Genomic DNA, 22,617 nt, shown 5'->3' with positions numbered 1-22,617 from the left:
AGTACAATATAGAACTGCTATCCACTCCAAAGCAACATTGCATAGCCAGACAATTGCCTGTTAGAAACCAGCATACTTGCCCTACTGTCAGTCTCTGGAGGCAGCAGGTACCATCAGAGGGAGTGGTTGTCATCTGTCATTTGAGCCTATTTCCATTTGCTTTTGGTTCCCATTGACTCACCAATTCAACAAGCTGACAGATGTTCAGTGTTTGGGGTCCCTTTCTCTCATCACATGCTCACATGGGTATTTTTCAGGAATAGTATTGTGGAAAATATATTGACAGTCAATCAATTAAAACAATTAAAACCCAGTATAGTATCAGTGGTTGGACAGCACTACATCACAAATGTAAAAAATACAATATAGTCTCCCTTATATAACACAGCACCAAGATTGCAAATTCTCATCAGGTCACATTCATTCTCATTCTGATCCAAGATGCAAATAGTGTGTTTGTTGGAGAGTGAATCAACAACCGTTTTTTAAAAAAAGCTTTAGATTGAAGTTCCAGCGAGAACTGAGCCCAGAAATCGAAATTCTCATTTAGAGGTTGAAGAAATGCTGTGAAAATATGCTCAAGGGATTGAAATGATCAGCTGGTTTCAAGCGGCTTGAGTGAACTGCAGCAGGGTAATCATTAACCGTGTACTCGGGGCATGCCAACGTGTTTATAGCATGAATTACATTTGATTGTGTGCTCTTAAATTAAATCACAGACTGGTGCTGGCCTTTGAAGAAACAGATTAGCTCTGCCAGATATGTTGTTATTTAAAGTCTATCAAGACAGAATGAACATTCTGTTCATGACACATACAACACATACTTGCAAACTGCACACAGCCCTGTTAATGACATGTATAAACAAACACAATCATATACAACCTGGTTATATCATGAAGTTTATAGGAAGGCAACTTACAGTTAGCTTGCCCACAGCAACACAGCAGCTTTTAGAGTTGTTCTCTGCCCCGTGGCCCGGTATCCAACTCTCCACACCAAGCCTGGTGACAGATGACAACGTTTGAGTGGTGCAACTTAACAAAGTCATTATTATTACTCATGTTTATTATTATTACTGTGTGTGTGTGTGTGTTCATGGTAATAAAGAAACATGTGACACAGTGCAACAGTGTGTTTCACTGATCTGTTTTTAATAGTTTTTGGACAACAATGGAGCTCTGTGGCACAGAGGAAGAAGATATATCAGGCACTGATACATACACAACACTGGTTAGTAGATACATTCATTTATTGTTTGTTATGTGAAATAACAACAGCCTTATCCTTTAATAAAATGCACTTTGGGGCATTTTGGCTGACTGCATCACCAGTCAGCCTCCATTCTGGTGGCAGAATTGCAAAGTGAAAGAGAGTTTTACAGGGAACCAGTCTAAACGCTGGTGGTGTCATTATTCTAGACATTTCATTATGCCATCAACATTACCTTCATAATAGATAAGTTAAAGCAAAAAACCCTTGTTTATTGCCGGTTTAAGTGTACAATGCCTTGTTTCTGTACTGCTGGCCATCGCTCCCACCCATTATGATAACATTTTACTTTCCAGTTTGAAGGACTCAGGAAAAGCCGCAGCCTAGGCAAAACAAGATTTCAGAAAAACAGACAGGTTTTGAACAAATCCCCCAATTTAAGTCCATAAATGTTCAGCACTTAATGGTTCCTCAACTTTATTTGATCCAAGTCAGCAAAGACCAACAGCAAACAAGGGGATGACATAAGACCACTGCTGGATTTAAAGTGGGATAGCAACATGGTAAACTTTGGCTCAAAGTTAAACTTAAGAAGTAGGTCTAAAAAATTTAAATGATGTCTTTAATCTTTAATTATAGACAAATTATATAAATTAATGTGTAATAATTATAACACCAGTGAAAAATAATACAATACATTCTGAATTATAAATGTAAAGGTTGTGGGTAAATTGCTATAACTACCAGCAAGAATAATCCATTTTATAAAACACTCAGACTGGTTGAGTGAAGTATAAATTATAGTGTCCAAGTACTCTTATATGAAAATAAGTGCTTTTTAATGAGCGGATACGTATTTATATCAGGTCATTACTGTCATATAATAACCACTAACTTGATTTGCAGTTAATTCATAATTCTTATGCAACTCTCCATCACATCAAAATGCATCTGAATATAGTTTTCAATGATACAGGTGAAAACAGGGAAGTCAGAGAACTGCTGTGACTCAAATTCCTTTGAGCAATTATCTGGTTGACCATGTCTGAGCCACACGGAGTAGGGAGAGTTATGGCGCACATGCAAAAGATTTAAGTTCAATCAAGCATTCAGGGCTGGACACCTGATCTTTCGCTTAAAGCTACTCCAGAACAGTGGGAGTGTGGTCGGGCCTCACAGCAGGCCGCCTACCTCCAGCAATCTGCTAACACAGAGCCTCTGAAGGGATGGTATTTATCCAGTCCTGCACAGCTCAGTGGGGACTACTGTGTGTGTGGTAGGTAGGTACTACCAGAGGCCCAGAGTGGAAGGGGGGGGATTGGAATGAAAGCTGAGGAGATTTAGCAAAAAGAGCCCAAACTTTTCTATTTTTTAGGAGTTTTATCAGTCTCCTAAAAGTGGTGGAAAATGATAATAACTTCATATTATATCCCACTGTCATGCATATTTTGAGGAAACTCAATTAGGAGTGTTTACATCATCTGAGATGTTGCAAATAAAGTGGCTCATTGAACATAAAATGGATAAACATCAGAACATTCCATTAGAACCATTTTTTGAAAATTGTTTTCAAGAATCAATATCGTGCAAATTGATATTGCTCATTGGTGGCCACCATTTTTCACACTTTCAATTGAAAACAAAAACAAGGAACGTGCCTGATGTGTTCTAAACAATGACTCCGATACACTGATTCATGACAGCTACAGAATGAAATGTGTCTGATGTTTTGTGGTGTTTTGGAGACAGATTTTGGTTAAAATCAGCATTTAGTGAACAAATTATCCAATGTGATATCTCACAGTTACTTTATTAACACATAGTATTTCCATTCCTATACTTAGATTTACATCCATGTCTTGTCATCATAATCTAAAAAGTATCATTTTGTTTGTATTAAACGGCAGCATTAATATAAGTTGAACCTAGGTTTTTTTTTTAACAATTAGTGATTTGAAGCTCAAAACTCTGAAAGCAAAATAAGACATGTTGATGACAGTAAAGAGAAGCTCAAAGCCCGAGAAAACGAGAAAATCTTTAGGATGTAGCTGGAGTTTCCCTGCCACACAGTCCCCCCAGACCAGGGGAGATTTGGGTGAGAGCATTCTTAGGTTTCCTCCAGCCACAAAGAAAACATTTTAGCTCCTCAGTAATCCTTCCCGAAGCCCTCCCTAAGCTCCAAGGGCCCTTCCTCCCTCGGTCATCCCTCCAGCCCCAGCTGGGATCCTGGAGGAGCGTCTCTGTGCTGAAGCCCTCCACACACACCATTCACCATCTCTCCATGACCCCTCTGGGACCCAGCTGACCTTCCTGTTGACGTCAAAGTAAATCAGAGCGGGAGCTGGTGCGGCGTGGGGCTCCACCCAGGGGGCTGGAGGTCTAATCACCGTGTTCCTCACAAAAGCCACAGAGGAAACATTAGCATTCCTGAATCTGCCCGCCATCACTCACACTGCAGCCTGTCCTCTACACGTGTACACAGGTACACATATACAGTCAGTGGAGGTATCTCAGTCATTTTACTTGTATTTTACTTAGTATCTCAATATTGTAATTTTTACTACACTACTCCACAACATTAATCTGCTATAGTGACTAGTTAGATGGCAGATTAAGATTTTACCTGCAAAATGTATGTATGAGCAACTGTATCGCTATAGATCAGTTCAGTTCAAGTCTGACTCTTACTGTCCCACAAGATGATGTTTCTTTCAGCATGGCAACATAAAAACATAAACAAATTATAATGGCACTCAGTAGAGTGCATACCTTCGCCAGTTAATTCATTCAGGCCTAATCCAATAATAAACGTGATAGCCCTGCATCACTCTAAATGTTACACCACTATGATCCATGCATTATTTCATAGAAATCAATGGGAATGTTGAAAAACTCCCTATCTTGCAAATTCCACAAAAACAGTATATAAAGTGGTAATGCGGTAGCATTTTGTCAAACACTTACATGTATCTGCAACTATTTAGATAAATGGTTAACTGTTGATTAAATTGATTGTTGGTTACATTTTTTAAGCATAAAGGGCAAACATTCCCTTGTTCCAGCATCTCTACGATGAGGATTTCCCACTTTTCTCTGTTTTACATAAATGTAATAATATATTTAATAATAATGAACTAATTCCTCTCACTCTCTCTCTTGATAGTTTGTCTTTATTTGTATATGTTTGCTTATGTGGTATGATGCCAAAAACCATCCTGTCCTCATCAGGAAAACGACCACATAGGCCAAATGTGAAAGCAGCCATTATGACACACATTGACGGCTGCTACAGACACTAGAGGCAGTGACAATTGTGGCCGCAGCAATCATTACGGCAGTAACAGAGGATGTTGGGTGACCTAAAGAGCAAAAAAGTCTGAATAAGGAGGTGGACGGGATGGATCATTGTTCGTTAACAAGCACAGGACTTTCAACCAGGAGACTGCTGCTTGTGCCCAGTGTGAAACCAATAGTCAATGGTCAATTTTAACTTGCTAACATAACTTGGTAATGTCGGTATGTCAAAATAACATTATCCAAAAAATCCAAACCACAATGTTTTCCTAAACCTAAACAGTAGTTTTTTTCGCCTAAACCTAACCAAACCCCAAAGGTCTGTTGAAGGTACGCCTGTCGCTGGCAGTCACATTGTTTTAAGAGAGTTTAGATATGAGGATGTGTTGGCCTAAACCATTTGACTATCAGGTGGTGCATTCTAAACTGTGCTCTGACATGTCATAGACCAATATATTAATTGAGAAAATAATCAGTAGACTAAATAATAATACTTTTTTTCCCACCCAGACTGACTCATTCCCACCAAGTCATTCTGATGAATGACAACTTTTAGTTTTGATACTTCAAGCACATTCATATTACAGGCTTTTTACTTGTAATACAGTACATTTTACATTATAGTATTTCTACTAGTTCTAGTAGTAGTTCTTATACAGTACAGTAAATGAGTCACAAAAGGCAGTGCCCATAGCGCAGAGGAAGGATGGGACCTTGCCCCCGGGTTACGCTCTGGCATTATTATGGCTGATGGAATAGGACTCAGAGAGTGCTGCTCCCCGAACAAGTCGTGCTTCATTATGAGATGAGTGTTTCATTGTTGCACTGTGTACAACATTCGCTCATATCAATAATGGGATATGCTCCAATGCATCAGGAAAACCCTGGGAGAGAATCTAGCTTCATTTGACTCATTTGATTTCACTGCCGCATTTGTGGCAAAGCAGGTTTGGAGAAGACACAGACATGATTAAATATTCACAACTTCCTGCCTAAACTTTCTCTCTCATAATATGGAGGCTCTGTACGGTGGAGAAATAACTCCAGATGGACATCTTTAAGATTCCCAAATCCTCCTCTTTTTCGCTGGCAGGAGTTTTGGGGTCAAGGTGTGAAGGGAGGACCAAAAGACCCGTTTCCCACAATCCCTCCGCAGCTATAGCCCCCCAGCTGTTCAAGGGCTTCCATAACAACAGCTGCGCAGAGGTTTAGTGGTTCATGTTGCTATGACAACAGCAGGATCAATTGGCATGCACAGACTCTCTGTGCTAATAGCAAAAGTGACATTATACCATAATTTCATTTCAATAAAACACAGGCAGGTTTTTTACTGCTCTAAGATTCAGGGGAACATAAAAAAGAGGCAAATAATTAATTTTGCATGATAATGCCCGTGGCGTGAGCGCCCAAAACTCGCAAGAATCTCCCACGCATATTGACAACCAACCCAGCAATCTCACACTTCAAAATCATTCCCTGGCTATGAAGATTAAGTCAGTACAGAGCGTGATTGTGTCCAAACTCATACAATAGAAGCTAAATAAGGCTTCATGCCCGGCAGCTGTATGTGCCACAGATCACTGACCGGCAGGATGTGCAACAATCAGAAATATTTCTGTTCTCCTGACAAACAGGATATCGGGTCACTTGGCCACCTTAACAGTGAGGAATCAGACTCTATGGGACGGGGGGGGTTTACACTATTGTAAAGGGCCATGAAGGACCAATCTCAGCTTTAATTGAAGTGTAAGCATGTAGGACAATAGTATTTCAGATGGTGCACTGTATCACAAGCAGAACCCTAAAATGTGGTGGAAGTGGATTACAAAACTCTTCATTACCAAAACCTGGGGCATTTAGTCGTCACCAACTAATAAAGCAGTCAAATAGCAGATTAATCACAGAAGATTTATCATGTCTTTTTTACTCACCAGATAATGATTATCTGTTCTCGTCAAAAAGGTCTCAAATAGAACCAGTAAAGGCTTAATCGCGAGTCCATGATACAACAGTGATACTGACTGACTGCAGTAACAACTTGACTGCTTTCCCTCTCATACCTGAGATTCTGTCAAACAAAGGCATGCTCAAGACCTAACAACTCACATTTAAAATGATGTCGTTAACAGGCCATCTTAAAGGCTCAGAACAGCATACTATGTTGAATTATGATGTCACTTATATTCATCGTGCTAAAATCTCAGATGAACAATTAGATGACAACAATGCCCAGTGTGGACTAATGGTTTTAATAGTCAACTAGTTGATTAATCTGTGAAATCTCTACCAAAAACTTGCAATACATTGCACTAAGTATTCCCTCTCAACCAGTTAGTCAAAGCTCAGCTCTTTTATCTTGCCCGCCAAACTTCAACCATTTGAGGCTAATTCCAGGGAATTATGAAGGGCTCACAATGACAATGGCAGGTATTCCCACAGGAGTAACCAGAGCCGGCACGGCGTCAGCGCCGGTTTAAGCCCAACATTTAACGAGCATGCAGCTGATACAGGCAGCTGTGCCAGACAAAACACATACATTAAGTCTACACACAGACCTGAGCACTTTATCCAGCTGCTACACACACTATATCTAACTTCCAGCATGACACAAGCTTTTCTAACTTTGTGTCTCTGCCACTAATCGACTCTTGGCTGATATTTGACATTGATTATTCCTCCATGTCTCACAGAATATGATAGCCCCTTGTGAACAGTGGGGAGAAAGCCAAACAGGAATCCACTGCTAAAAATACCCACATCGTGATGAGTCAGGATGGATTGAGCAAACAAAAAAGAGACCAGTCTAAATTCCTCCGGTCTGGGCTTTCTTTAAAGACTTTCGGAAAAGAAGTTCCAATCCTCAGTGCCACCAGTGGATTCCTCTATTTAATGAATTGAGCCGCATCAAGAAAAGGGAAAAAGAATCTTAAGACTAGTGGGATAAAAAGAGATTATCCATATAGAGGCTAATGATGTGAAAAAGAAACAAAGACTTAAAGAGAATAAAGGTGCCGGAACATAAAATGTTTAAAAAAAATAAATAAAAGTGTTCACTGACACTGAATTTCTATTATTGACTTAAACTTTCCAGCAATAAATCTTTGTCTAATATATCATATGTATGACTTCACACAACAATTTTACATCTTTACTTTATACAATCAGAAGTATGGAGGCCCGAAACCAGCAAAAGCTAGTCAAATGTTTTGTACACTTGTTTGTACATATTTGAGACGGTTTCAAGACTCATTTTCCGCAGAGTGGATACACCAGTGCCAGCTGTGCTTTCTCACACTCTTCTCTCCAACAGTGAGTTAACAGATGCACCACTGCAGTGCCCACATAGACCGCTCTTCTCTGGCTATGCTCAGAAGTAAATTAACTTGAATAATTAGTTTTTACCCATGGTATCAAACATGGCATTGCATATCTACTACTACAATAAAAAGAAATATAGAGATTTATACTTTTCTTTTCAACTCCAAACACTTAATAAAATAGAAACTGACTTTTATTTTTTTTTTTCCCTTTTACATCCAGTCCATCAACTATGAAAGCAGCTTATTCCGACTTATATTTGTGTGAAACCAGAAGTCAATGGTGAGTTTTTTTAGCTTACTAATGTAGTGAAGTAACGTGACACACATAACGTAACCCAAGTTACTTAGGTAATGTAGGTATATTTGTAACAGAAGCTACAGAAGTAACGTAGTTATTTCAAGTATCAAGTATTTTTAGTACCTAAACCTAACCAAACTGTGACTTTACCACAGCGGTCTGGTATGTGTGACGCTGGTGCACTGCACGGTCATGTTGTTTTGGGAGCGTTGATATATGTTGATTTGACGATGTGTTGACAGTGGCTGATGTAGAGGCAGTCAGCTGTAGATAGATGGCTAGACAGATAGATAAAAATAAAATAGCCTTTTATTTGTGTTGTTTTTCTTTTAACATGATTACATACATATATTATTATTTATTGATGTATTCAGTTATATGTTTTACTTGTGTGATAACCTTGTACTTACTAATGAAGGTCTTGGGGCTTCATCATTGACATGTAAATGTAAGCAGGTTTGCTCATGCCAACATCTTTTTCTCCATATATCAGCCTTTCAACAGTCTAAACCTCAGCATGATTGATTTTCAATATTGGATATTTCTCACTATGCAGCACACTTATTATATTTCAGCCCAACTTCCCAAATGCAATAAAAGTATGGTAAGTAGTGAGCTACTGCACATGGCGTTTATCATCTGAACAATGCTTTTGAAACCCCTCTAGGCTCTGGTGAGACTCTTACACTCATATGCTTTGTCACTTACTCAAAGGCAAATACAAGGATGTGGTTTTCAGGTGGCTCTCAGCAAGCTCTCTCTCCAAAGTTTATCAGTACTTCTGTTTGGTTTCAAACCATGCTACTCTTTTTCAAATGTTTTAAATATTCTCACAGTCATCTGTGCCCACTCATCATGACCACATTTTTTAAATGGCCATCCTAATTTATTATCTCCATGTTTTTAGAGCAGCTGTATTCTAATTAAAACATGTTCAATATAAATCCAATTATATCTGAGATAATAGATAATACAAATGTTTTGAGCTTGGGACTATATGATGAACTCTTGTCCTACACTACAAAAAATATCTATCTTCTCAAGTAATCTCACAGGGCTATATCTTGTTTTGTCTGATAATAATTTGCCTGCCATACTGACATAACAGACAGGATCCAGCTGATGCTACTGTTGTCATATGTGGAGAGTAACAGTTATGGAAAAGTGTGTTATTAAAATGGTTTGTCATTACAGATTTCTATCATGCTCACAGGTACATCACTCAAACGCTTTCATTTAATTCAGTTTTCAGTTCTAAACAGTCATTTTCATTACATTTGAGCATGTTTTTGCTTGTATATTGATTTTTTATTTTATTTTAGATTTTATCAAACGTTTTCTTGATATTAACTGAAAGTTCCGCCATATTGTCTTGAGTGAACTTATTAACATCAAAGTTGGAATTACTTCAAAATACAGGCGGAATTACCAAGATTTTAATTCAAACTTTTTTTAACCTACATGACATGTTGTAATGTAGTGGTAATGGTATTTTTATGGTGTAAAATCTCAGATTCAGTTATTCTCAATCAAACATACTGTTCACACCAAATGCACCATGTATTTTATGTGCATGCAAACTTGATGTGAAATATACTGTACTGTATGTCTAAACTGCTGTACTGTGTGGTATGAGGTAAACAGCAGGTAAAATGACACAGTTGTCATGAAATAGCCAAAGAAAACCTGAGGCATGTCTTCACACTGTACACCAGTTGTCCAGACTGTCGTAACACACTGACAAGACACTGCAGAAATAATCCTGGTGGAATCATGCCTTGTTTCTACAAAAGAAATATCCAGACAGACAGATGAACACCAGGAACCAGTTCAGTGTAGTGGTGAAAACTTTCGATAGTTTTTCAGTGCAAATGCTCCTCAAGAGGCCTCAAAAGCCTTGGAAAATACCCCTTCATTATCAAGAAGATGACGTTTGAATATTCCTGGTACAAATTGATGTGCATTGAAAGTGAGTTAAATTAATTAGCTAATTTGGCATTGTTAATAGCCCCCATGATGAAACAGGGAAATGATAGGGCATGGTGGAAGGGACAATAAAACAAAATTGCCTAACCCTGTGTCTGCACCACAAATATAGAGGCAGCGTCACACTTGGATGACAACAGCATTCAGATGACACTGAAGTGACTATATACACTGGTTCCATCCACATATTTCAAACATGGATGTCTTATTATTCAAAGCGTTGAGCAGCAAAGGAACAGCCAAACTTTCTGTGCAGTCGAGTATTCCTGATCTATGTTTCCGTCAACACTGATGCATACGATTGACTCTAAGGTCATTCAGAATTTTACACTGAACCTGACAGCTACTTTCATAATTTGTCAGATGATAACAAGTTATTAAAAATTCTGATCAAAAGTCCTACTTGTAAGAAAATTTGATTTTTGCGTCATTCCCAACTCGTCAAATACTGACGTTTTGGGTTTTCCAACTTATCAAAAACTTCACATTGGATTGGCATTCGGATGCCGGCCGACCCGACCTACAATCCCAATGCATCAGTAAAAATGAAAATCAACTATTCTTTCAAATAGGACCTTTAAAGTTAATAACAAAATGTATAAATTAATGATAAACTCTAAAATATATAGTGAATTGTACTAAACCCATAAAGTTTGAGTTAGTGCATAGCTTAGGTTGCAAATGTAGATAAATATATTTATTTGGTGGCTTTTCATTGGGCATTTAGCTTGCCTTGAGGCTTGTATACTTTTGAAAAAATGGTGCAGCTGAGAGCTTGCACAGAGCCAGTGCAAACAGCTGCATAGATTAAAATAGGATTCTATCTGTTGTGAGACGTGTGAGTGAATAACGTGTCTGATATTCTTTTAGTCTAGACATGGGGTCAGCCTGTTTATTTTGCTCTTTTGGCACAATGATTGACTCCAATGATTGACTGCAATGATTAGTCAATTCATTTATTGGTCGGTTCGCCGAACAAAACAAAATGAGTGGATAACTATTTGGTGTGATGTGAGGATGTGCTGCTTTTCTTTGTTGTTTCATAACAGTTATATGAAGAGTCTTGGGGTTTTGGACAAAAGAAGCAATTTGAAGATGACTTTTGGCTTTGAGAACTTTTTTCCAAATGTTTTACATTTTAAAGACTAAATTAATCGATTTAACATAAAAAGAAAGGGGCAGATTAATTGTTAATAAAAAAAAAGTGTTAGTTGCAGAGGGTGACTACAGTTAAGTAGTGAAGACAAGGGAACATTTCAACATCTTTTAATCATTATCACATTTATTGTGAGATATTGTATTATAAGATTCTACTCGACTATTGTGAAAAAATGTGCTGGAATACTTTAGAAATGGAGATTGCTTTTATACCAATAATTTCTTCTGCCCTCATTATTTCTATAGGTAAAATTAAATGTTTGAATTTAAAATGCTTTCATTGTCTGGGCATGAAACAGTAAAGGTAGTCAGGGAAGACAAAAATACAATGGACTTGGCAGAACAGACAGTGAGGAATTCCCCATCATGTCTGAAGTGAGCTAACCTTGCTTTTTTTCCTTCTGACTCTTCCCTCCTGGTGAGCGTCCAAAAGAAGAAAGTTAACTCTTTCATTGACATGCTGGATGTCTGCTTCAGTTGTTTGTTCGGAGTGCACAGCTCCTCATAATAAACCATCACATCCCTAAGGAATGAGCCTGCAGATTTTACTGACAGTCAGGTATTCTCTGTAGTCTCCACTATGCATTTCCACACATTAGAAATGCACCACTTATTTCACAGCCCACACCCCAGCTCCATATCCAGGTAGTTAAATACAAAGTACTGTCTGTCCATTTCCCAGGACAGAAAATAGTGTCTTTAAATTTAAGGTGCTCTGCCATCTGTATTAAATGTCTATGGCTGTTTATAAATACCACTGACCAGCAGTGAGCCGGTTCACTGAGACGGAAAGAGACCGATTCACACAAACACACACAGGCTTTGGGGAAAAAGTCAAAGCGACAAAAGCTCAGGCAGCACATTCTCAATCAATTTTCCCCTCCTCTTTCTCTGTCCCTACACACACAGATGCACACGTACATACACAAGCACACACACACACACACACACACACACACACAAACATATATATATATATATACATAAATATATATATATAGGCCTGTTTTGAAGTGGGCGTCAAGTAGGCAGGTGTCATCCCTCGTCTCTTGCCACAGTACGTCTCACCTTCATAGTCCAACTGAAAGCCCTCTCCAAGCCACTAGTCTCAGAGAAGTATCTCCCCGCCTCTGTGTTGACCTTTATCTGTTAAAGAAGTACACCAACTTCCTGGGAGATTGGCCTGTTTATCATCTTTGGTGAAAATTTAAAAACTAAAATAATCTAAGGCTGCCCAATGGTTCCTTTTCCATTGTGTAAAATGTTAAATCCACAGCCCAAGAGGCCTGATTCAATATTTCACTAAAGGGCAACCCACACAGAATGTCACTCACCCATCTCAGGGAAAAGACATGACTTCTATTTCAACAAATGTTAACAATCCAAAAACACGAGTCACTAACAGTATGTCTGCACCAGAATAACGACCACTTTGGTGACCTCTAGTGGCTGTAGTGACAGGTGGTTTAAGTGCCTAAACCTAACCAGGTAGCTTCTCTAACCAGTAGAGATGTTCCGATACCATTTTTTCCCTCCCGATACCGTTTCCGATACTTATGCAGTGGGTATCGGCCGATACGAGTACCGATACCGATACCAGTGTGTTATAAAAAATGATATATATCATACTACGCCTGCATGACATGATATGATTATCAATGTGGTGAGGCCTGGCTCAGGTTAAACCCTCTGTAAAACATGAATGAATACAGCAAATGAAAGCCATTTATTTTTAAAAAGAATAGTATAAAGCCGAATTCAGCACAGAGCAGACAGGAAGTCAGACACAAAATAATAACATGACATCCGGTTAATTTTCGAAATAAAACACTCCGTGTTGATACAAGCACAAAAACCTCAAATAAGAGACAAATACGCGCTCTTCTTCTAATCCTTCAGTCGGGAACACTTCGTGTTGTTGTGTTTATAACACATACATATAACTGCGGTCGTGTGTGATTATGTAATCATCGCGGGAATTCCTCGGTTTCGTAACTCCAGCTGATCGGCGGAGCTGCGCTGTGGCGGACTCAAAACACAGCTGGTGGGGGTTGCCGGACGAGGACGACGGAGCCAAACCGTCGGAGCCGTAACGCAGCGGACAGTATCCGGTAGAATCTCAGAGCTAACGGAGCTAGGCTAATAAATTACGTGGTATCAGATCGGTGCCTGGACTCCAGTACTCGCCGATACCGATGCCGGCATTTTCGGCAGTATCGGAGGCATTTCCGATACTGGCATCGGAATCGGAACAACTCTACTAACCAGGTAGTTAGCCTAAACCTAACCAGGTAGTTTCAGTGCCTAAACCTAACCAGGTAGTTTCAGTGCCTAAAACTAACCAAGTAGTTTCAGTGCCTAAACATAACCAGGTAGTTTCGGTGCCTAAAACTAACCAAGTAGTTTCAGTGCCTAAAACCAACCAAGTAGTTTAATTGCCTAAAACTAAACAGGTAGTTTCAGTGCCTAAACATAATCAAGTAGTTTCAGTGCCTAAACCTAACCAGGTAGTTTTAGTGCCTGCCCCTGCAATGAATAACTTTAAACAATGCAGTTTTCTTCCTGTGTACTGCTCATGTAGCTGACGTGAAAACTTTTTGTCCAGTAAATTTATGATGTTATTCATCCTGGTGTAGAACTGCTTCTGAGAGCAGAAACAGCTGAACTGTGGGAGATGAGATGAGATGAGAGACTGATAATCCACTAAGAGTGGCAAAAAGTGACACATTTAAATATCCTACTCATTAGGGGCTTTAAGCTGAAAAACATGTGATATGCATACTAAATGACAACCACTGGAAACTACTTGATGAATGTGTAAACAATGAATGTGCCAAATAATGGGAGATGCAGATAAACACATGGGTGTGTACACTTACTGATCTTATGCAGAGTAAGCTATATTTGTTTTTTCATTCATTAATACGTTTTTAGAAAAACATGATATTTTATTACTCGTGGAGTAATAAAATCACAGTGTACAGTATATTCACAGTGTTTACTCATGGAGAGCTGTAGCACATGCCCTGATATCACCTAACATACAGTATCTTTAAGTGTCAGCATGAAGCACTCCTTAGAACACTCACAATTTCACAAGAAGAGAGGTTGAACTTGAGACTACCCCCAAAAAACTTTTGCTTCAAAGCTAAACAAACAAATCTGACCCGCAATCAGCACTATCACATTTCAAACTCCCATTTACACCAGACTGACACTGTAGCTATGCCAAATGGGTGCCAGCAGGGAGACGGGTACGGACATACCACAGCGGTATCGAGACCTTGACCGGAGGAAAGTGGCTGGGGAGGGGCAGTTGGACAGCGTTCTCTCATCACCCAGTGAGAACCTTTTCATATAGCAGCAGACATGACGCTGTACCACCTCCAAGCTGCCTTATTTGCCCGCACACTGGCTCGGCAGCTGTTTATAACTCCCTTTTAAAACAGAACCTTCATCACTCTTTCGAGATGAACCTTTTATGAGGTTACACAAGGAGTGGGAGGTGTGTGTTGGTGCATGACTGTGTGTCATTTTTTAACTCTTTTATTCAATATCTTTTAGTCTCTGATAATTACTGTGCTCTAAACTTTGTTATGAGTTCCTTGGAGATTGCTTCATCACCTCTTTAACTGCAAACTTTTGTAATTGCAGGAATCTCAACGGGGTTTTGATCATTTCTAGCCTATAGTTATTTTTATTTAGAAAGTATGTGAGTTATATGGATAACTAATGTATCTATACAGACGCAGTGGGAATAATGTGCCCTTACATTGTCATGCTGTGTCTGCAAGGCACGGAAACATAAAGGAAATCTTTGCAGTTAAGATCTTTCTTAAAACGGTCTACCTCTGAGTCAACACGAGAGACAAAGACATGAGGAAAATTTACCAAAAAAATTCTGCAAAAACATTTTATATCCAACTACAATAATTACAATGTACCACTGCCATTTATTGATAATAGCAGGAATCACATTGAAGTTAATTGTATAAACTCTGACAACCATCTCTGTTTTTAAATAATGGCTGTCACCACCTTCTGAATATGAGTTTTTTTCTTCTTTTTTTTTCCCTAAATGAAAAAAAGTGCTGAAAATAGCTCATTATGTCCGTGTTTTACAGGCTTTTGGCACAGGTTAGTGAAAGGTGCCACTGCCAAAAATGCTCCAGGGCCAAGAAACTACAACTGAAACATTTGGCGTCAAAGAAGTTGTTCTTGTTGTTTAGTGTTGAAAGAAAGCCAGCATCCCAGATACTGCAAACTTGTGTTTTGACAGCCTTTTTTGTGCATCAATAATCTGAGAAGCTGATTTATGGACAAATGTTTAAGACATATAAAAAATAGTTTTGGTTTGCAAATCATTTTGAATCAAAGTGGTTTAATATACAACTTTTTAACACCTTTGAAATGAAAGCGTGGACAAGCAGACTATAAATTCTACATCAGCGCTCGTTCACATTTCCCTCTATTTATATACATCACTTTCAGTGGTATTTAATACACAGTGAAAATAGGACTTTAATTGGGTAGTTAAATTCGAAGTTATAACATTTTCAAAAATCCTGATGTCTTTATAGGCAGTTCAGACTAACTCCAGGGAAGGCATCACAACTGGACTTGGTCCTGATTGGCTCCCCTCATTAAATACCTGATTTTTTTCCAAGAGGGGCAGCTTCAAACTGGAAAAGCATCCAGCAGCAGGTTTACCTCATTTGAATTGGAAGAGCTGCTGCTGTCAGTTAGATAGCCATATTAGGACTGCTCTGCATTCACCAAGTGAAATTAACCTTTGACTGAACTTTATTTATTCAAATTAAATATATATACAGATATATATATATATATATATATACATATATATATATATATATACATATATACATTATAGAACCTTTAACAACATTTGAGGTCAACTTGTAAATACCAAAAAACCTACAGTACAATGTTAAAATATAGATTTTTCGATACATATTGATTCTAAAATTTGAAACACTTTCGATACTCATTCTCTGCAGTATTGATACACACGACACACACATTATTTTGATCTGAGGAAACAATGAATGAAAAAAAAGGTTTTTTATATTAATGTTTTCACTTTCTGATGTTCTCTGCTACTAGCCAAGCAAAGAAAATGATTGCTTTATATTTAGGTCCTTCTTATAAGCGTCAGTTAATAGGTGTTAAGGCCGTTTTAATTCCCTATATCATTTACTTTAGTAGGACTACATAAGCATTAATATTAGCATCATAAACATTTTTATTGTTAGATTATGAGACATTTATAAGCACTTGTATTATTGTTTATAATAGCATCACAAAGACATTTATTGACTAACTTACCTAATATGTCAATGTTAAACAAGTTTCTTATAAGTGCCTTGAAAATGTCTTATATTCTAACAATAAACAAGTTTAATATGCTAATATTAACATGTATGTATTATTATTGATGTCAATGAGTATCTGAAGTGCTTATGAGCACCTTATTACCTATAAACTAACACTTATTACAAATACTTTAATATAAAGCATTACCAAAGTATCTCATTGTCATGTTATAGCCTATAAATGCTATAATTTTATGCTCTGAATGTTGTGTCAATTTTTTCCGATGGTATCGAAAATGGTATTGAATATCACTATTTCTCAAGGGATTATATCAGAGTTAGACATTCCAGTGTCATCACACTGCTGCAGTTTACTGTATGCTTACTATGTAAAAAGGATCACGTTATCTATGACATCAACACCATCAAAAGCTGCTTACTTATGACTGAATTATTCATTGAAGTGATGCACATCTGTCATTTGGATTGGACAGATCTATGCAGCAGACAGCTGCCAAAGTCAAGCAGCATATTGTACCGTCCTTCACAATAGTCTCTATTATGCTCCTATGTCTTGTTATGTCTTCTGCATATAAACTACTGTCCGCTCAGACTTCAAATCCAAATAAAACACATTACAGGGTACATTACTTCACATGTGAAATTTCTCCAGAACGGACAGGTGGAGTTAGCATACATGAAAACACACACACACACACACACACACACACACACACACACACACACACACACACACACACATTACAAAATAAACGTAAAGAGGAATATTTCCTAAAACACTTGATTTCTTCAGACATTAGAGCAAAATACTCAATTTCTGCATTTCTCACTTTTTAGGAATGTCTCTAACAATACAATGTTTGAGAGAGAGCAAACCTCTTATCGTGGCACATATCCTAACATGCTAATTACCCCACACACAGTTTGAGTTCATTTATTATGCATGAAATAATCTAATATGATGACTGTGATAATTATGCGCACATAGATAAGATAAAAGAGTAGTAACCAATTATGGCGCGGGAGTTGGGAAAAGTAATTATTCTTTGTAGTGGAAAGAAGTCTCGGCTCGAAAAAAAGAGGATCAGTCTGCTTTTTTTCATCCAGTTCAGTTCACAGTGCTGCAATTAACATGTGGAATCATGTCTGCACTCGCTGATAATGTATAAGGAATATTTTCTTGATTAAGCATACAGTAACACAGATATGTCTTGTTGTTGTAAGTATTTAGGGATGTATAAGCTTCTCACTGAGTGGAAAATTGTAAAAAATAAAACATTAACAGTGTTAAACCTGCATGGGAACAGCTGTTGAGGTAAACTGCTTTCCGCATAGATTCATTTACAGCTATGTGTCTGTTATGATAATTGTACACGCTCACTCCCTGAGACTCTTCACACACTCCAGAAATCTGACATGTTTACATTATTACTTGAAAGGCAACACGACTCGATGCCTTGGGTCTCGTCAGCAACAGCAAATCAGGAAGGACACTAACAGGAAGGAGTGGTGCTCAGAGTCGAACGCTCACAAATCAGACGCGTGTTCTAGAGTCATTAAATATTACCACTTCTAAAATCAGAGCTGGCGTGCGGTTAGCCGGCACTACTGTGCAAACATACTTAACACAGCACAGCTTTCTTTGACAAATTATGTGCCTGCCACTGCAAATCACAGGAAACAGAGACTCGACAGTAATTCCATTTTTCTGTGACTGTTTGGGCTTAAACTGTGTTATAAATCAAACTTTTATGTGATGGAATGTGGCAGCCTGGAAACGAGTTAAACAGGGCTTAATATGTCGGCATCCATTTTGCTCATATAGTGAAGGAAAGAAATGGTGACTCTTGGATACTCTTGGATAAGATGTAAACTTGATGACTGAGTCACTGCTGCAGCAAACACGAGAAAGAAAATGAGTAACACTTCCTATGAGAAACATGTCTATAATACATTATAGACATAATTGCATTATAATGTGGCTATACTGACATAGGATCTTAGTTATAAGTGAGTGATAATATCATTATATAACATTAGAACAGTATAATGCATTATGAAATGATCATGACGTATTCCAACTATGAGAAATACAATACACTATGGTCTGTGCAAATAAAATGTCAATGAGTGACCAGCAATTATAAAGTATTATGATACTAACCTTATTAATCTTTATATAATGCTTTATAATGTCTTATGATTATTGTTATGAAGACTTAGGTATATTCATGAGTGCTCATAACTATAGGTGCATAAAAACACATAAGTATGCGCATAATGCATTAGCGACATCGGCATCATAATATGATTATTGTTATGAAGCATTATGAATATAAGTGCCAGTGTAAAATTACCCAAAAGTCAAGCTCAAGGGAAAAGTAAAGATATTGTGTTATAACATTACTTTTGTCAAATCAAAGTCATCCATGCGAATAATACTTGAGTAAAAGTAACTGATATTAAATGTACTTCAGTGTCAAAAGTAATTTTCCAGCAATATATGTACTTAATTATCAACAGTACAATGAAAGTGAATTATACATATATTGACATGTATGTATAAACTGTATGGGTCGTGTGATTACCAGATTCAATGTTCAACATTTTTTGTGATCAATCCAACTGCCAATTAAAAAGAAATCCATTTAAAAATGCACTATTAAGCTCTGATAGAGGATGTAATGCAATGTCACTTGTAGCTAAAGTTGTGAAAAATAAATGCAGTGGAGCCAAAAGAACAGTATTTGTCTCCAATACATGGTGGAGTGGAAGTATAAAGTAGCAGAAAATTGAAATACTCAAGTACAGTATTTGAGTAAATGTACTTGGTTACATTACATCCCTGCTTTTAACTATGATAATACATCGCTATAGGCACATTAACATGCATTAAAAGGATGTTTACAATGCATTACAGACATGGGCTTCATAGAAAGTGTTACCAGAAAATGTGAAAAAAGGGGATGTGACCACATATAAACAAAAAATGAAGTACTAATGTAGTTAAATTAGTAGAAATGTACTACTAATGCACATTTTGTACAATCTAAACTGACATTATCTGGAGGAGGATTGTCTTACTGACCTCTAACTAAGACCACATTTATCTGACTCAGGAGCACACACGTCATCTTCACACCCCTCCGGAAACCTCTGTCAGCCATTACCCAGCCCACATCTCCCTCGGACCGCTGCAGTTGACTCATGATTACTTGCAGAGTCTAAGCTTCAGGCCAAACATGATAGTCTGAGACGAGTCAACACGGCTGTCCAAAAGACAGCGCTCACAAACAATACCAAATCACCTTTAACAGGTTTGCCAGATTTTCGGATTCACACCAAACATCAGCACAACAGGGAACGTGTTGGAAGAAATGTCTTTATGTAGGTGTTGATCCTGCAGTCATTTCAGACCAGGAAATAAAAGACAAGAGTGTGAATGTGAACAAAGAGAATAAACTAACCTTCAGCTCTTCATGTGCTCTGTAGCTTTAAACTTGAGGTTAATGCCAGTGCCACTCATGTTTCCTTACACTCTCAGCAAAGTCATAATGTTCTGAATGTAATGAAGTGAGGAGAGGAGAAAGCAAGGACGATGAATATGGCCAAGAAGGCAATTGCTGCATTGCCCGTGTTTCATACGGACAGCTGATGTTCGGAATAACTAGTCTACTGTATGATTCTGCACAAATGACTTTCTCACAGACGTGTTTATTCAGACCTTGAGCCATGTTCAAGCATGGCTGCAATCAAGATTACCTCAGTGCCTCTAACATTATTGGAAAAAAAACAACTCTTTGACCAAAGCTGATTTATTTTATTTGTAAAACTCGGCCTCTGTGGAAATCGTTGCAGGGATTTACCGCATCCACAATATGCTGTAAATTACCTGTCCTGACAGAAACACATACAAGTGTTTAGGCAAATTTAACTCAAGCTTTGCTTTTAAGTTTAATAACAGTCCAGATGAAATGTCTTTGAGGAATACACTGTAAGTGAATATGTGGTAAACATTAAAATAAACCCAGTGTTCATTTAGGATACCTGTTAGTTATTACTGCGGTTACAACTATTCTTCCCAGGGTCCACACAAGAGTGTATCTATAGAACTAGTTATACAGTTGCACTTTACTTATGAGGTGTCACATATACTGTGTGTCTACAACACTTGTGATGCATCATAACTGAATTAAAAGTGTAAAAATAACACACAAGCAGTGTGATAATCATATTACAATTGTATATAGATTATACTTAATGGCATGATTTAGAGTTGTGATGTGTGTCTAATCAGTGTTTATATACGACTTATTGTATTTTTATGCTAGGTTTTGAGAAAAACTCATCAGCCAGAATTACCTTTGTGGACGTTTTTATCTTTAAACCGGGCGGTCTGGAGTGGATGTTGGGCATACATAGTGCAGCACTTTGACAGCACACACCAGAGTTCATATCCTGAGTTTTCGCCACAGAAGCTCTGGTTAAACAAAGTCAATAATAATAAAGTACACATATCGTGTCCTATTCCATCCTAAATGCATCCTATCTCGTGTTTCCAGTTATTGTTGACATTTTCAATATCTGACCAAGAATATGATTTTTACCTAATCTTAAAGGTGCTTCAGTTACCCCAAAATAACCATAAGAATCAGGAATCATGCTTTCATTGCTATGAGTGGATATTGTACTGCAAGGGTGTATTGTGGGAAAAATAATGAAATACTTGCAGGTGTGTTTACACAAAAACTACTCAACAGATTTCCACGCAAAGGATGGAGGATGGGTCTCCCCCCAGAATAGACTACATTAACTTTTGGTGGAGATCCTGATAAATGGACGCTTGCAGAATTTTCTTTCTTTCTTTCTTTAACATTGCAAGAAAACAACTTTTTTCATATTCAGCTGGGTGGCATCTAGTGAGTGAGTACAAGTTGATGCAGATCCATATAAAAATCCAGAGATTGCAGATTTCATTTCAAGAATTTTTTGTTTTCATAGAAGGGGTTCTTTTTCCAGCCACTATACGATAACAAATAGGATATTGGATTAGGCTTGATTGAATGAAAGGGGACAGTTGGGCCTTAGCAGAGGTATGCACTCTACTGAGCGCTATTTTAGCTCAAATGTTTCATCATTGTGTCGATTGAAAAAGTAGCTTCAGTGGCATTACATTTCTCCCAAAATGTATTTGCAGTTGCAAAACGTTGTATACAGTATAACATGAACTTGTTACTCTGCACTTGTCCCAAAATGTGACATGTTATGTTGCATTAGCATCACTTAAAATTAAAAGCTGCTGGCTCAACAGTTAAACTTCAGGGTAACATGGGACTTTGTATTAGAGCGTCAGAGGCATTTAGCTCCTTTGGGCACTGATATGAACTTGTATGACTCCAGCAGCACTGAGGCATCCAGGATGCCGAAAGCCTTAATGAGATATAATACAGTAATAAAACTGTGTAGTCCTTCTTTAATATTTTAAGAGCGACAAGTCTTATGAAACATCATAAAAGACGTAGCCTTCCCATGGAAAATGAAATGCACTTCGACGGAAGCCTGTGCCATCATAAAATCATGGCACTTTTATAGCAGGGGACAGAACTACATAAAACAAGTCATTTGCAGCTAATAAGAGCGATCACTAAAATGCATTAGGGCAAATTATTCTGTCCTTGCCACTGTACAGTGCTTTTACTAAAGTCTGTTGATAAGCCGCTGTTTTAGCCAAGAGCCTGTACACTAACAAGTGTTTCATCAGGCATCTGCAAAGACCACTTGGAGATTAACGGCAAGGTATACAAATGGATTTGAAGAGAAAGCCGCTTTTGTGAAAGCCTAATGTCGAAATAAAGGAGCAGCTATAGACTGAGTGAAAATATTGTCCTTCAGATCAATGGTGTCCTGGAGTGCAATAGGCTGAAACATTCAGATGAGATGTGAGTGGCAGAAAGAGCAACACACTTGAATAATATCTTTGGAGAGGATACTGAAA

General features: G+C 37.9%; 1 protein-coding gene across 1 annotated transcript in view; it reads right to left on the bottom strand.

Annotated features, from left to right (window-relative positions):
* pknox2 (pbx/knotted 1 homeobox 2) overlaps positions 1-22,617 on the bottom strand; it is a 106,697-nt gene that overhangs the window by 78,205 nt on the left and 5,875 nt on the right. Inside the window, exon 2 of the mRNA XM_084373980.1 lies at positions 923-1,004. The gene's annotated coding sequence lies outside the window, so the exon portion shown is untranslated. The remainder of the gene's footprint in view (positions 1-922; positions 1,005-22,617) is intronic.

Source organism: Pagrus pagrus, assembly GCF_965226575.1.
Source record: "Pagrus pagrus genome assembly, chromosome: 14".
Taxonomy (NCBI): Eukaryota; Metazoa; Chordata; class Actinopteri; order Spariformes; family Sparidae; genus Pagrus; species Pagrus pagrus.
Note: the sequence above shows the minus strand (reverse complement) of the source record. Positions and strands in the feature narration are given on the sequence as shown.